This window comes from Hyperolius riggenbachi, chromosome 9, assembly GCF_040937935.1.
Source record: "Hyperolius riggenbachi isolate aHypRig1 chromosome 9, aHypRig1.pri, whole genome shotgun sequence".
NCBI lineage: Eukaryota > Metazoa > Chordata > Amphibia > Anura > Hyperoliidae > Hyperolius > Hyperolius riggenbachi.
This window is the reverse complement of record NC_090654.1, coordinates 262,447,208-262,464,141: the sequence shown is the minus strand read 5'-3', so window position 1 is coordinate 262,464,141 and position 16,934 is coordinate 262,447,208. Positions and strand designations below refer to the sequence as shown.

The window sequence follows — 16,934 nt, the reverse complement described above, 5'->3', positions numbered from 1 at the left end:
AATCCTGCTGATGTCACCAGGAGTGTACTGCGCAGGCACAGACCATACTGGCCCGGCGGATCGCTCAAACTCACTCTTACCAAGCGAACGACAGTCTGTACAGACGCCCGATTTAGCGGGCGAAACGACTAAACGACGGGACGTTCAAATGACCCGTCGTTCACGGAAATCCGACGTGTGTATGGGCCTTAAGGTGCCAGGATATTTGTGCCTATAGGGTCCTGTGATGTAAATCCGGGCCTGTCCATATCACTTCAGGTACCCTTTAAATTGTAATCGGGGTTGCACCTTTTGTTCATCTGTCATTTTTGGCTTCCTTCAATGTCCAGTGAGGACATACCATCGATGTTCCTCAGTAGAAAGTCGCTATTATCTGATCATTCTGTACAGGTCTGCACAGCCCCCGTCATTAGGGAACCCTGCGCTCCTATTCTGGAGATCCATACCTGACACAGATGGATCAGACACTATGGAGGAGATGACAGCGGATGACTCAGTGGATGATTCATGATGATGAAGGACACCTCGGAGAGGATGGGTAATGCAGCACATATTGTACTTCAGTCTATGAATATCGCTAAACAGGGATATCTCAATAGCTCACCTTGGCTTTGAAGAAAATTAGCTGTTCCTAGAAATAAAAGGAAAAGTACTGCAGATTTGTTACAGGGAATTCATTGTGACTTCTGTAACTTTGAGGCCATTTTACATGAGGCTTGTATCATTGCATTGCGTTATCCTTTCTGCACGCGGGGTAACAACAACAATGTAAGTCTGTGGGGCCCTAGTACACTTACCGTGTCGCGTTGTGCCGGATATTCCTGATCAGCCGCTGACCCGCCACAAAGTCAACAGTCCGTTATGGTCACTTCCGCGCCGAGAACAGCAGTGGTGGAATGCATGTAAGTCAATGGGCTATGCAGAAATGTTTAATTTGTTGGCGGCAGTGCGGCGCACATGCAGAATGACGCAAATACAACAGGGAAGCCTGGAATCCCAGTGATGTACTTCCTGTCCAGCATGGATGGAACCCCCTTGCATAGCCATGCTGTTCCCCCCCACTACTGCCACCAGTACTGCCAGTCCCTCAGTATAACCATGTACCTGCAGATTGTCTCCCCCTGTATAGCCCCGCCCCAGTCCCTCAGTATAACCATGTACCTTCAGTGTGCCAGTTCCCCCAGTATAGCCTCCCCCCTCCTGTACTGCCAGTCTTCCCCAGTATAACCATATACCTACAATTGTGCCAGTCTCCCCGGTATAGCCATCTGCCCCCCAGTACTGCTAGTTTCCCCAAACATACCACATAACTGCAGTTGTGTCCGTTTCTCCCTGTATAGCCATGTTCCATCATTATCTATGCCTGTATAAAATGAGTGAACAATAGGCGACAGGTGGCACAGTACAAAGCTGGCAGTGGCAATGTTCTTCTGAAACTGATCTACAAGATGGGAAAATGGTTCACTTTAAGTACATGGACACCCAGAGGCACCTGCCAACCCTCCTTCAAAATAGAGGCTCCAAAAATATCTGAGGTCCGACATAAAACAAAGGGGATACTAGGATGGGTGCTGGAAGAGGACAGAGGGTGCCTGAGCATACAAATACACCTCCTCTGCACATGCCTGCCTTTGGAGTTACATGGGGGTGTGGCCACAGCTATTCTTAGATGCTACCAGTCACGTTTTTTTTTGTCACAGGGTAACTCCACTGCACGTCACAATGACAGGGCCACCATCAGAAATTTCTGGGCCCCGTACTGGGAAAGGACGCTGGGCCCCAGAAAAGAGAAGACTCCCACGCTGTGGAGTTACGGGAGTTATGAAAGCCGCACTGAAGATCTGCTTTCCATTTCCACACACTCCCCTTGCCATGGGTGCACATCACAGCTGCAGACCAGCACAAACTGCAGCCTCATCTCGGGCCCCATACTGATGTCCCTCATGTGCTGCCCTATCGGCGGCCCTGCACAATGATGATATGGGAAAAGCACTTGTGCGATAAATGCACAGTTTAGCTGTCTGTGAAAAACAGGTCATAGTGGAACGAGGGATGATCAAGCGGTATCATGCCTCAGGGAAAGACAATAATATTTTCGTCCGTTGCTCGTGTGGCAGCTATACACACGCTAGATTATCACCCGGAATGGCGCAGCACGATCGTTCTGGCTGAGTATTATCTAGCGCATGGGTGAAACTTTAATCATACACCACAAGAAAGAGAAAAGTACCTAAACAAAGCAGCACCACAATGACCAGAATGTAAGAATGGAATAATAGGGCTCAGCCACACTATGGGCTTGATTCACTAAACCCTTATAACTCATATCACGGCCTTGCTAGCGGTTTCGCGCGAAAATGCAAAAATTCGCGATTGCGTGCGAAAATGCTTGCAAAAGTGCTAGCGCGGCCGTGACATGAGTTATCATGGTTTAGTGAATCAAGCCCTATAAGCGCTTTTCTGAACGCTTGTGATTGATTAGCTAAAAATCGCTACAATTTTCGTACCGATTGTGATTTTTACATGGTTTTAGTGAAAGTGAATGGGAGCGATTAAAAAGCGCTCAGGAAGTGCTAATCAATCACAAAGCGCTCAGAAAAGCACTTATAAGGCTTGATTCACTAAACCGTGATAACTCAAATATCACACCTTATCAAAGATATCGCACCTTATCAAAGATATCAGTCACACCTTATCAAAGATACCACACCTTATCAAAGATATCACACCTTATCAAAGGTATCACACCTTATCAAAGATATCACACCTTATCAAAGATATCACACCTTATCAAAGGTATCACACCTTATCAAAGATATCACACCTTTTCAAAGGTATCACACCTTATCAAATACATCACACCTTATCAAAGATACCCCATCTTATCAAAGATATCACCTTATCAAAGGTATCACACCTTATCAAAGATATCACACCTTATCAAAGATATCACACCTTATCAAAGATATCACACCTTATCAAATATATCACACCCTATCAAAGATATCACACCTTATCAAAGATATCACACCTTATCAAATATATCACACCCTATCAAAGATATCACACCTTATCAAAGATACCACACCTTTTCAAAGATATCACAGCTTATCAAATATATCACACCCTGTCAAAGATATCACACCTTATCAAAGATACCACACCTTATCAAAGATATCACACCTTATCAAAGATATCACACCTTATCAAAGGTATCACACCTTATCAAAGATACCACACCTTATCAAAGATGTCACACCTTATCAAAGGTATCACACTTTATCAAAGATACCACACCTTATCAAATATATCACACCCTGTCAAAGATATCACACCTTATCAAAGATACCACACCTTATCAAAGATATCACACCTTATCAAAGATATCACACCTTATCAAAGGTATCACACCTTATCAAAGATACCACACCTTATCAAAGATGTCACACCTTATCAAAGGTATCACACTTTATCAAAGATACCACACCTTATCAAAGATATCACACCTTATCAAAGATATCACACCTTATCAAAGATATCACACCTTATCAAAGATGTCACACCTTATCAAAGATATCACACCTTATCAAAGGTATCCCACCTTATCAAAGGTATCCCACCTTATTAAAGATATCACAGCTTATCAAAGATATCACACCTTATTAAAGATATCACAGCTTATCAAAGATATCACACCTTATCAAAGATATCACACCTTATTAAAGATATCACACCTTATTAAAGATATTACAGCTTATTAAAAATATCACACCTTATCAAAGTTAACACGCCTTATCAGAGTAGCATAGCAAGCGCTACAAACTTATGCCTGCTAATTGGCAATGGCACTCGTCCTGCCCTGAGCCCCTGCGGGTGTGTAGCGCTCGCTGTACTACTCTGATAAGGCATGTTAACTTTGATAAGGTGTGATATGAGTTATCACGGTTTAGTGAATCAAGCCCATGGTGTGGCTGGCCCTAATACTTTATTTAAACATCAAATGAACACAAAACATCAAATAAATTATTATTATTTATTGTATTTATAAAGCGCCAACATATTACGCAGCGCTGAAATAAAAAACAATTACAAAAATCACCAATAGGCGTGGTGCATGAGTAATATTGGTAACAATAATCCATAATAGAAACAATCACTAGGACACCCTGATCAAAAAGTAAGGCAGCACTGGTATGAATAAAGAGGAATGCATAATCCTAAGAAAAGTGCATTGGTGCCAGCAGCATTAATAAAAATTATTAGGCAAGACTAGTGAAAAAAATAAAAAATATCTGTCTATCTATCTATCCATCATCTATCTATCTATCTATCTATCTATCTATCTATCTATCTATCTATCTATCTATCTATATCTATTATAAAAGTGGGTATGGGAAAAAATACCTAATAGAATTTGTTTAGACTTGACCCAATGAAAAAGTGCAACATGCTAGCAGCAATTTAGAAAAAGTAGACAAAGTGAAAAAAGTGCTTATATTTATTGTTCTTGATGGACATGGTGCTTGTACAAATTTCTAAAGCGCAAATTTCAAATTTTGGGTGACTCTTTACCCCAGGGGTCAGGAACCTTTTTGGCTGAGAGAGCCATAAACGCCACATATTTTGAAATGTAATTCCGTGAGAGCCATAAAATATGTTTCAAACTGAGACAGTAGAGCTGTTGCCATAGTGATGTGTATACAGTTGATCCTGCAGGCAGCAGCAGTGTCAGACACGTCTTCAGCTTCTCTTGGGTTTCAGCAACATAAGCAATTTCCCCAAGAGCCAGACAGGAGAAATACCGACTAATAGCTTGTACAATTAGCTAGTTGACTTGAGGGTTGATTCACTTTGTAGGAAGAGGTCCCAGCACTTTGGCCCAATAGGCTGCCTGTCAAGTGACAGGCAGCCTATTGGGCCAATCAAAGTGCGGGGATCTCGTTCTACAAAGTCACTGGATCTGACAGGGTCCAGAGTGAGACAATTGGAGCAGCTGTTCGATTTGAGGTAGCGTAAGTTAGTAGTGCATGCTACAGCAGTAGCGTACCTACTTTGAACATTTTACTTGCACTGCCACACTAAGCTGCGCTGCTTGAGCAGTGTAGCTTAGTGTATAAACCGCTACTAATTTGTATGTGAGCCTGATGTAGCCATCAAAAGAGCCAAATCTGGCTCCCGAGCCATGGGTTCCTTACCCCCAGGGCCGCGCCTGGGCAGGTGCTGCGGGTGCATTGCACCCAGGTGCCTCTCTCAGACAGGCGCTGCCTGGCCGCCGCTCACCCCCTCTGGCCGCCGCTCACCCCCTCTAGCCGCAGCTCCCTCCCTCCCTCTAGCCGCGTCAGACCTCGATCAGGCGGCGACCAATAGTGCGGGCACTAGGACCTAGCACACCGCACTGATATGCGGAAGTGACATCACTTCCGCATATAGAGCTGGTGCGTCCGGCGCCCGCTCTTACTGGTCGGGTTGCCCGCTGATCCTGAGGTCTGACACTGCAAGGTGAAGGGGGAGCGGCGGCGGCTAGAGGGGGGGCTCCTGTCACTCAGTACCTGAAGGGGGTCCCTGTCACTCACTACCTAAATGGGGTCCCTGTCACTCACTACCTAAACGGGGTCCCTGTCACTCACTACCTAAACGGGGGTCCCTGTCACTCACTACCTAAATGGGGGTCCCTGTCACTCACTGCCTAAACAGGGGTCCCTGTCACTCACTGCCTAAACAGGGGTCCCTGTCTCTCACTACCTAAACGGGGGTCCCTGTCACTCACTACCTAAACGGGGGACATGGGTGTGATTAGGCAGGACATGGGTGTGGTTATGATGTTGGGCGTGGTTAATTTAACCACTCCCATAGGCGCAAGAGAAAATCTTGCACCCAGGTGCCAGGCACCCCAGGCTCACCCCTGCTTTACACTGTACTGATACTGGTCTGTGCTCGATTGATGTGGTTTTTAAACGGTTCCCACTGCTTCTACAGAAGTAAATTGTCCCTCTACACTTGTTATCATATCTCATTTGAAGTGCTGTTAACATCTATTTGCTGCGGATGACTCACATTTATAATGTAAATAATGGCAGTGATAAGTCTATTTTATAACAGAAATAAAATTAGCGGTACAAGTATGCTGCATGATAGATCAGAACTCTGCTGTTCTTTATTTAGGCACACAGTAAGTACACTACTACTTGACGCTTATTTTTGTATTCTGTTCATGCCAACATTTATGTTTATTATTATCCAATTTGAAAAAAGCAACAAATCAATGCCTAGGGGAGACTTCCTAACTCCAGAGTGTCCTTAGAGAGCAATGTAGAAGATTAGGCCTTGCTGCGAATTTGCATTAATAGGCTTAGGTGTCATAATCTGATTTGTGACAAGCTAAAGATTATCTTGCGTTACATATATAATGTTACATACTTTTCAAGCACAGGCTGAATAGTCATACATCAACTGACTCAGAGCCTTCAGAGATGATCAAACAATCATGGTTTCCTTGGAGAGGAAGGGAGGAGGCGGTATTCTAGTGATCTACATTCCACAGCTTTATCAAAAGCACACCTGTTGCGACAGAATACAGCGGAGGCATTGGTGATCGCCTAAATATATAGGCTGGTTCTGCTTTCTAAGGCTGTATCCTTGAACCAGTATTCATGATTTGGATTTTCAGAGTTCTTTGCACAGCTCCACTAAACTGAATATGGAAAAGACAAATAAGAACGCACAGCACATTTCCCTGTTACATCGCTGGCCATCACTTTATTGGGATGGTTGACAATGCCCACATTTACTTAGTAAATGTGTGGCATTTGCCATGTGCAATGTCCAGTGATGCTCCCAGGGGTGTAACAATTGCCCCTGAAAAGAATGCAGGTGAGGGGGGAGGGGGGAAGCTTGTGGGGGGGTGAAGCCTGGTGGAGGGTCCGCCCAGGTCCATTTTTAGCGGCAGAAGGGGGGCACAGCGCAGGAGGGGGGCAGTGGGTACACATTGGCGGGGAGGGGGGTCCTACTGATATAGATGTACTGGTGGCACCTATTCCAGGCTACCTATACTGGGAGCACCTATACCTGGATACCTATACTGGGGGCAGCTATACCTGGCTTCTTATACTGGGGGCAGCTATACCTAGCTACCTATACTGGGGGCACCTATACCAGGCTACCTATACTGGGAGCACCTATACCAGGCTACCTATACTGGGAGCACGTATACCTGGATACCTATACTGGGGCAGCTATACCTGGCTACCTATACTGGGAGCACCTATACCAGGATACCTATACTGGGAGCACCTATACCAGGCTACCTATACTGGGAGCACCTATACCAGGCTACCTATACTGGGAGCACCTATACCTGGATACCTATACTGGGGGCAGCTATACCTGGCTACCTATACAGGGAGCACCTATACCTGGCTTTCTATACTAGGGCACTTGTACCTGGCTACCTATACGGGGGGCAGCTACACCTGGCTACCTATGCAGGAGGCATCTATACCAGGCTTCCTATACTGGGGTCACCTATGACCTATACTGTGAGCATGATGGCAGAAGCAAAGCTCTGGTGTGTGTGTGTGTGTGGGGGGGGTAACTCATCACCCAGAGATGAAGAGATGAAAGTGGAGCTAATTAGTAATTAATATCACATATTTTGCTTATTAACTGTATAGCAGGAGTCGTGTGACGACTGGGTGCAGTTCCTGAGCCTGACAGGGGGCCTGATTTAGCCTGACCTCCGGAAACCCAGCTGGCCACTAACCAGTTCCTCCTGCCTAAAGGTTATTACGCAAGGACTAGGACTACTACAGTACAGAATAGAAAATCATACATGTTGAAGCAGACCTCAGCTTCTCTTCAGCAAGACTTGATGCTGTAGCCTAAGTAAAGCCTTTGTTCAGTACTGTGTCTTTTTTCAGTGCATATTTTTGGGAACATTGGGGGGTGAGCGTAGCTGGGACCAAGCATGCACAGTTGTCTGCGACTGAGCCCAGACATTGACTATACAAAGAATGACAGCAGCAAAACGGAGGAGATCAGAAAGACATTGTGGGAGCAAAGAGACTACAGGGGGCTGGAAGAAGAAGCCTGAGGTAAGTAAAAATCCCTTCCTCTCGTTCATCTCAGGTGCACTTTAACTTCTTTAGCGGTAACCCTGAGTCAGGCTCGGGTCTGAAATCTGCAGCTCAGAGTGGTAACCCCGAGCCTGACTCGGAGTAACCACCGGGAGGTATATGTAGAGCAGTATTGCGCACAGCGGGTATTTGTAACTCACCTCCACCAGGATCCAGACATAGGCAGTAATTCTTCTCACAGTTCTTGGAGGCTCCCGATCCCTCTGGTGAGATCGCTGTTTGATACATGACGTCAGATGGCAATCTCACTCTAAGGGTATAGTGCCACCTGGTGGACGGAAGGAGAATTGCAGCACTGGATCCAGGGGAGGTGAGTTATATGCAGGGCTGCCACACATCTATCTAGCAGGATGATTTTTTTCCCCTGCTTTTAGGGTCTAAAAGCATGTGAAAAAATTGCGCCACTTTTAGATCCTAAAATCCAGAAGTAAGGGCCTGTTTCCACTACACGCAGATTGGATGCAGAATGGATGCAGAAAAACGGACTCCAATGAATGCCTATGGGCCTGTTTCCACTAAACACGATTTTTTTGATGCAGATTTTCCCATAGGCATTCATTGGAGTCAGTTTTTCTGCATCCATTCTGCGTCCAATCTGCGTGTAGTGGAAACAGGCCCTAATCCCACGGCCAGGGAGGTTAAGCAGGGTGGAGACAAGGTTCTTCAGCACACACTGCTGGCGGGGCGGGGGGGGGGAGGGGCCAGAGAAGAGGGAGGGAGGATAGATGTTGTCCCCCCTCCCCACACTTATCCAGCCTCTGCCTTGGCCCGACTCTCTGACTTTAAACACAATCCAGAGGTAGAGATATATCAGTTCTGTCAGATAGCATAATGTGCAAGACGTTGCTAGGTGTCTGCAGAACATCAGAAATTCTGATCTTCAAATCTGTGGGTGGGTAATAAAACAAAAACATGACTGTATGTTTATTTTCTTCAAGCGTATGTATATTGCCATTTTCAGGCACTGATCTAATATGCTTAGTAATCAGATTTTTGAATGTTTTTGTTTGAAATAAGGCTTCTGGAGGTGAAAATTTGATGCTAAAATTTTGATCACACTACCAAAAGAATATGAACGCAGGGAATAAGGGTGCGTACACACATCCAATTTTGATTGGCCAATTCTACTACTTCCATGTCGTTTGAGTGCCAACAGATTTTGATAGAATACTATGATCAGATTGTGTAGGTAAGCTCGGATACTAATTGGAGGTGGTAAGATTGACCATTTATTGGCCAATAAAAATTGGATGTGAGTAGGAACCCTTAGTTTTAAAATGTGTCGGTGGAGCTGCTTCTTGGACTGCTACTGTTCAGACTGCAAAGGAGAAGGAATAGACTGAACCTCTGTAAGGAGATTGCAGCCTATAACACTGACAGTCAGTGGCATGGGGAAGACAGTGTCTGAACGCTAGCTAATTTAAAAGTGATTTATTTGACAGCAAACATAACAATAAGTTTCTAATGACTATAAAATATACATGCACATACCTCCCAACTTTTTGAGATGAGAAAGAGGGACACTTAAGCCACGCCCCTGCCACACCCCTGATCACGCCCCACCACACCCCTAGTCATGCATACCCTAAAGATTTCATAAGAAAAACACATTGTTTTATAATTCCTACCACACTGGTCCTTTCTATCCTGGTTCATTTTCCGTCATATTAACATTTTAAAATTAGTGATATATCAATTTAAAGGATGGGAATAAAGTTTAGAGTCAATCAAACATTTTTAGTAGAGAAATATATATATTTACATAGAAAGAGGGACAATGTCCTGAAAGAGGGACAGAGGTACAGGGCTTCCAAAGAGGGACTGTCCCTCCAAAAGAGGGACAGTTGGGAGCTATGCATGCACTAGATGGCGCTACTCATCCTAAATTATTGCTGCGCAGTTATAAAAGGATCTTATCATTTATCATTGTGAAAAACTGAACTTTTTTTGTGTTAAAATTAGCGCCATTTATGAATGTTCACACGCAATTTTTTTGCTGCGGCTATTGAAAATCAGTGGGAATTCGCTTGCAATGTGTGAATATATGCTGCAAACCCAAACTCAATTTTATCAATTTTAGCAGTATGCGATTCTCCATTGACTTAGATTACTTGTGTGGTGAATGCAGGGCCGGATTTTCCATAAGGCACAATAGGCAAGTGCCTACAGGCGCCTGGTGATGGAACAGCGGCTCACTCCCCTCCCCCAGTGCCTCCTCTCTCCTTCCCTATGGTAAATCCCGAGGGCTCTTTCACATCTGAGCTGTTTTTGGCGTTTTGACGCAACAGCAATAGATTGCGTTAGCCAAGGTAAAATGAAAGTCCATAGACACATCTAACGCTGCGTTTTGTTGCGTTACTGTTCGACATACCCGCAAGCTCTCAATCGACTGGCGCTGGCGTTATCCCGTCTGGTTAATTAGAAATACCGCTGCTAATCAGCATCGCACCGCAACTTCCCACGTCACATAACGGCTACCTAATACTAAGGGGCACCTGTAGGTACCTATAACGGGCAAGGGAAGTAAGGGGGTGGTGACAGCTGGGACAGCCAGCACAGTTGTGGTGCGGTTTATCGAGGATTTGTAGGTTCATGGAAGGTGAAGTCTAATGTGACAGGACATCTGTGCCTTTAGGCTCCTGTGCTGTAAATCCGGACCTGGGTGAATGCGTTTTCGCACATTCGCATGCAAATTTTAATAAGTGCTGATTACAATCTCTTCTTGTAAGGCTGGGAGCACACATAGCATAGCATGAAAGGCTGCGTTTTAGGTCATGTTTTATCTTAATGTCGAGTGCGTTTTTGCTGCGTTTTTACTGCATTTTTGGTGCTTTTGCATTAGTGTTTTTTCTGCAGATGCGGTTTTTAATAGTGTAATAGTTAGTTAGGATGGTGTAATGATTAAGGGCTCTGTCTCTGATACAGGTGACCTGGGTTCGAATCTCGGCTCTGCCTGTTCAGTAAGCCGGCACCTATTCAGTAGGAGACCTTGGGCAAGTCTCCCTAACACTGCTACTGCCTATAGAGCGCGTCCTAGTGGCTGCAGCTCTGGCGCTTTAAGTCCGCCAGGAGAAAAGCGCGATATAAATGTTCTGTGTTTGTTTGTTTTAAGCGTTTTGCATGCGTTTGCAGTTCGCATATACAAAACACATATGCGATTTGTACGCATTTTTCAATTGCGTTTTATGCAAATCATTAGGAAGACAACAGGAAGCGGAAATACAACATAAAACAATTTTTTCCCCCAAAAAAACGCATAGAAAAATGCATGGAAAATGCATGAAAGACGCATACCATTGCGTTTCCATTGACTTTCATTATGTGCGTTTTTGATGCGTCTATGAATATTATACAACAAAACCGGCATTTTTAAAAAGGCAGGTTTGAAAACGCATATTAAACGATGCGGTTTTTATGTGCGTTTTTCCCTGCAGCCCATAGACTTCCATTAGCGGCAAAGCCGCAGCGTTTTACGCAACGCTGGCGTTTCTGCTATGTGTGCACCTAGCCTAAAAGATACATTGCTTTGTTTTATAAATATAACAATATAAAAAATTGTACATAAAAAGTTCTAAAATGGATGTGCAGCACAAAAGTGAAAAATTGACATTTTACCGATCTTCTAATCAGGTAACATTATAATGACTTGCTGGGTCTTTTTCCTGTAATGCATTCCCCGGGTCTCATGCGCCCTCACTTTTGGTGCATAGCCCCGCCCCCTTTCAGAGAAATGTTGTGGCGCTTCTTCAGCATACTATCTAACGGTGGCCACACACCATACAGTTTTTTAAATATCTGTTCAATTTAAGAATTGCAATTAATTTTTCTGACTGATTGTAACATTTCAAAAATATGACCAATGTACCACACACATATGTTCAATTTTTAAAAAAATGATTGCAAACTCTGAGAAAATTGCTAGGGTGCGTATATTAATAAATTGGCACTCTACCACACACCATACAATCTTTAGAAAGATTGAAGAAAAATATCTGGCATTCCGGATCGATAAAAATCCGATCGGATTTTTCAGTCGAATGAAAAAAAAAGCTGTCGATTATTTTCGGGAGATCCGATCGTTTTTATCGAATTGCTGTAAAATCAGATCATTTTATTGTATCATGTGTGGCCACCTTGGGATAGAGAGAGCGCCATGGCTCTAACAATAAACTGACACCCCAGGGTGCTCTGGCTTTAAACTGCCATACCAGAATGCTCTGACAATAAACTGACACCCCAGGGTGCTCTGACAATAAACTGACACCCCAGGATGCTCTGACAATAAACTGCCATACCAGGATGCTCTGACAATAAACTGACACCCCAGGGTGCTCTGACAATAAACTGCCATCCCATGGTGCTCTGACAATAAACTGACACCCAGGGTGCTCTGACAATAAACTGACACCCCAGGGTGCTCTGACAATAAACTGACATCCCAGAGTGCTCTGACAATAAACTGACATCCCAGAGTGCTATGACAGTAAACTGACACCACAGGATGCTCTGACAATAAACTGACATCCCAGGGTGCTATGACTGTAAACTGACATCCCAGGGTGCTCTGGCAATAAACTGACATCCCAGGGCGCTCTGACAATAAACTGACACCCCAGGGCGCTCTGACAATAAACTGACACCCCAGGGTGCTCTAACAATAAACTGACACCCCAGGGCGCTCTGACAATAAACTGACACCCCAGGGTGCTCTGACAATAAACTGATATCCCAGGGTGCTATGACTGTAAACTGACATCCCAGGGGGCTCTGACAATAAACTGACATCCCAGGGTGCTCTGACAATAAACTGACATCCTAGGGTGCTATGACTGTTAACTGACATCCCAGGGCGCTCTGGCAATAAATTGACATCCTAGGGCGCTCTGACAATAAACTGACATCCTACGGTGCGCTGGCAGTAAACTGACACCCAAGGTGCTCTGATGATAGACTGTCATCCCAGGGTGCTCTGACAATAAACTGACATCCCAGGGTGCTCTGACAATAAACTGACATCCCAGGGTGCTCTGAAAGAAAACTGACATCCCAGGGTGCTCTGACAATAAACTGACATGCCTGGGTGCTCTTGCAGTAAACTGACATCCCAGGTGCTCTGACAATAAACTGACACCCCAGGGTGCTCTTGCAGTAAACTGACATCCCAGGTGCTCTGACAATAAACTGACACCCCAGGGTGCTCTGGCAGTAAACTGACATCCCAGGGTGCTCTGCCAGTAAATTGAAATCCCAGGGTGCTCTGACAATAAACTGACACCCCAGGGTGCTCTGTCAATAAATTGACACCCGGGATGCTCTGACAATAAACTGACATCCCAGGGTGCACTGGCAGTAAACTGACATCCCAGGGTGCTCTGACAATAAACTGACATGCCTGGGAGCTCTGAAAGAAAACTGACACCCCAGGGCGCTCTGACAATAAACTGACATCCCAGGGTGCTCTGGCAATAAACTGACATCTCAGGGTGCTCTGACAGTAAACTGCCATCCCAGGGTGCTCTGGCAATAAACTGACATCTCAGGGCGCTCTGACAATAAACTGGCATCCCAGGGTGCTCTGACAATAAACTGACATCCCAGGGTGATCTGACAGTAAACTGACACCCCAGGGTGCTCTGACTGTAAACTGCCATCCCAGGGCGCTCTGACAATAAACTGCCATCCCAGGGTGCTCTGGCAGTAAACTGACACCCCAGGGTGCTCTGACAGTAAACTGACACCCCAGGGTGCTCTGACAGTAAACTGACACCCCAGGGTGCTCTGACAGTAAACTGACACCCCAGGGTGCTCTGACAGTAAACTGACATCCCATGGTGCTCTGACAATAAACTGCCACCCCAGGGTGCTCTGACTGTAAACTGCCATCCCAGGGTGATCTGAATGTAAACTGCAATCCCAGGGTGCTCTGACAATAAACTGACACCCCAGGGTGCTCTGGCAATAAACTGCCATCCCAGGGTGCTCTGACAATAAACTGGCACCCCAGGGTGCTCTGACAATAAACTGGCACCCCAGGGTGCTCTGACAATAAACCGACATGCCTGGGAGCTCTGAAAAAAAAAGCCGGCATCCCACAGTGCTCTGACTGTGACAATAAACTGACACCCCAGATTTTCTAGTTTCCCAATGGGTCAACTCAACTCAACTCAACTAGCTCCTACTTGCTTTGGGCCACGTTTCTATTGGGATGGTGTCACAGGGAACATAAAACATAGTGCATGGACCGGTAAGCTTGAGGGCTGTAGTAGGGAGACCAAAGGGAGCTTCACTAAACAACTGACGTCACAACCGTGGCAATGCAGGGCGAGCAGAAAGATAGCCAAGGTGAAGAAACGGGCAGGTTGCGTTGGTTGCCCTGACAACGCTCCCTCATTCTCTCGGTTGCATCCCCTGAATCCCTGGACGCGTGCACGCGCCCGTGACCAACGCAGCACTTCTTTTCTTTTCACTTATCCAAGAGGGAGAACCGCTGGAGCGCGCTCAGCCACGTGCACGCGCTGAGAATTCCAGGGGATGCAGATCAACCTATGAACCTAATCACGCGCATCGAATAATGATCGCTCCTTTTATAGCCGCGTCGGAGGCGGGGCGTTGTCAGAGTAACGTGGCGTTATTGGTCAAGGGGCAGCCTGGAGGAGATCTATTGGCTGTTCGGGGGAAGGAGGGCCGTGTTGGCACGGTGACTGTATCCAGGGTAACGAACACAACCTGTGCCTATAGCTCCCGGGCAGTAAGCGAGGCCAGGGCCGGGTGGTGCCCCCCCCCCGGAGGAGATGTGCGGTAAGTACCCTATAGGGCAGCATCAGAGAAGTCAGGTGAGACGCTTTCTTCTGCTTTCCTGCGAAAACACCACATAAGGCCTGGAACCCACTACAAAACGCTATCGCTAATCACAATCGCTAGCGTTTTGTTTAAGCGGTTTGCAAGCGATTTCATGAGTGTTTTCAGGAACCATTTTAAAATGTGTATTCTGTTTGCCAGCGGTTGTGTAGCGATTAGCAATTAGCGTTTTAATTCTGATTGGTCCTTTCAATTAATTTTAATTTTTGTTACAGTGTGCAGTAACTTCAAAACTCTAGCAAAATCGCTCTGTGCAGGTTTTGATGAGCGATTATGCCAGCGTTTATATACTTTACATTGCGCTAACGCTAAAAATGTTGCATGTCCTGCGTTTTGCGATTTGGTCATCTCAATCGATCCAGTGGAACTTGGCCCATTCATTAACATTAACTGAGGGTTTAGGGAAATCGCTAGCAGTTTGAATCGCTCCCTAAATGCTAATAAAATCGCTTTAGTGGGTTCCAGCCCTAAGTGTGTTTATATGTGTCTGCCCAGGGCCTGCTGGGCTATGTAGTGCCACAGCAGCTACTAAAGGCTCATCCTCTCCTAAGGTGTTCCATACACGACTGACTATTATCCAGAGAATCCTGAAACCAAATAAAGAGGTTTTGTTCAGCAGTGAGTGATTGGGTAACTAATGAACATCTACCTTTCTAGAATGATTAATATTATTTTCATTCATAGAGCGCCAGCATTTTCTATAGCGCTGCAGATAGTACAAAACAAATAATGGGGATTAGAGATGGCCGGAAATGCAGATTTCCGATTCCGCTGGAATTCCGTTTTACTCCAATGCTGATTTCTGATTTTCCGATTTTTGTTTTTCTGATTTCCGAGAAGTTTTTTTTTGTAATCGTTTGCATCCCCCAATCGGACCAGTCAGAGAATGCAGAATGTTACTGTGGTAAGTGGAATACCATGGACGGTTTAGGCCAATTACAGTATTCAGGGATACTCAGTAGTATCAGAGTCTTGTCATTCGTCTAAAATCACTGCAGTAATCCGACTTTCACTGAAGAATTCTGCATTCTCTGATTGATCCAATGCTTCAGAGTTCTGTGTTTGGCCTAAAATTACCGAGTTGCGGTAAATTGTATTTCTGTAGGAATCCGAGTTCTTTTTTCCAAGTTCCTATTTGAAATGCTGATTTTTGATTGGAAATGCGAAAATTTAAATTCCGCAGAATCCAAATAAGCATCCCTGGTGGGGAGCGTAGATACATGAGAGGTTAAAGGACAACTGTAATGAGGATATGAAGCTGCCATATTTATTTCCTTTTAAGTAATACCAGTTGCCTGGCAGCCCTGCTGATCCTCTGTCTATAAATCCCCCTCTACACCATTCAATTCCAGGCGTGATCGATCAAATTCGATTGGATCGAATTTGATTAGCTTGATTAAATTTGACATGTCCGATCGGACATCTCGGATTTAATCGATCTAATCGAATTTGATCCAATCAAATTCAAACGATCGCGCCTGGAATTGAATGGTGTAGAGGGGGCCTAATACTTTTAGCCATAGACCCTAAACAAGCATGCAGCAGATTAGGTGTTTCTGATATTCTTGTCAGATCTGACAAGATTAGCTGCATGCTTGTCTCTGGTGTTATTCAGACACTACTGCAGCCAAATAGATCAGCAGGGCTGCCAGTCAACTGGTATTGTTTAAAAGGAAATAAATATGGCAGCCTCCATATTCTTCTCACTACAGTTGTCCTTTAGAAACTCTGTATAATCAGGACAAGGGCAGTACAAATACAGACATTGTTGAGACATCACCAATATTGGTGCATGTTAATATGATAAATTACAGCAGAATAAAGGTGGCCATTAACAATACGATTCATTGGACTATCGATTAGAAAATATCTTTAGGGCCCACTAACGGACAGATAGTTGCTATCCAATTCGATCAGATTAATGTAATCGATCCAAAAACCTGT

General features: G+C 44.9%; 1 protein-coding gene across 1 annotated transcript in view; it reads left to right on the top strand.

The window, feature by feature from the left end:
- The first annotated feature begins 14,809 nt into the window (after positions 1–14,809).
- LRRC9 (leucine rich repeat containing 9) overlaps positions 14,810–16,934 on the top strand; it is a 150,775-nt gene continuing 148,650 nt past the window's right edge. Inside the window, exon 1 of the mRNA XM_068254432.1 lies at positions 14,810–14,930. The gene's annotated coding sequence lies outside the window, so the exon portion shown is untranslated. The remainder of the gene's footprint in view (positions 14,931–16,934) is intronic.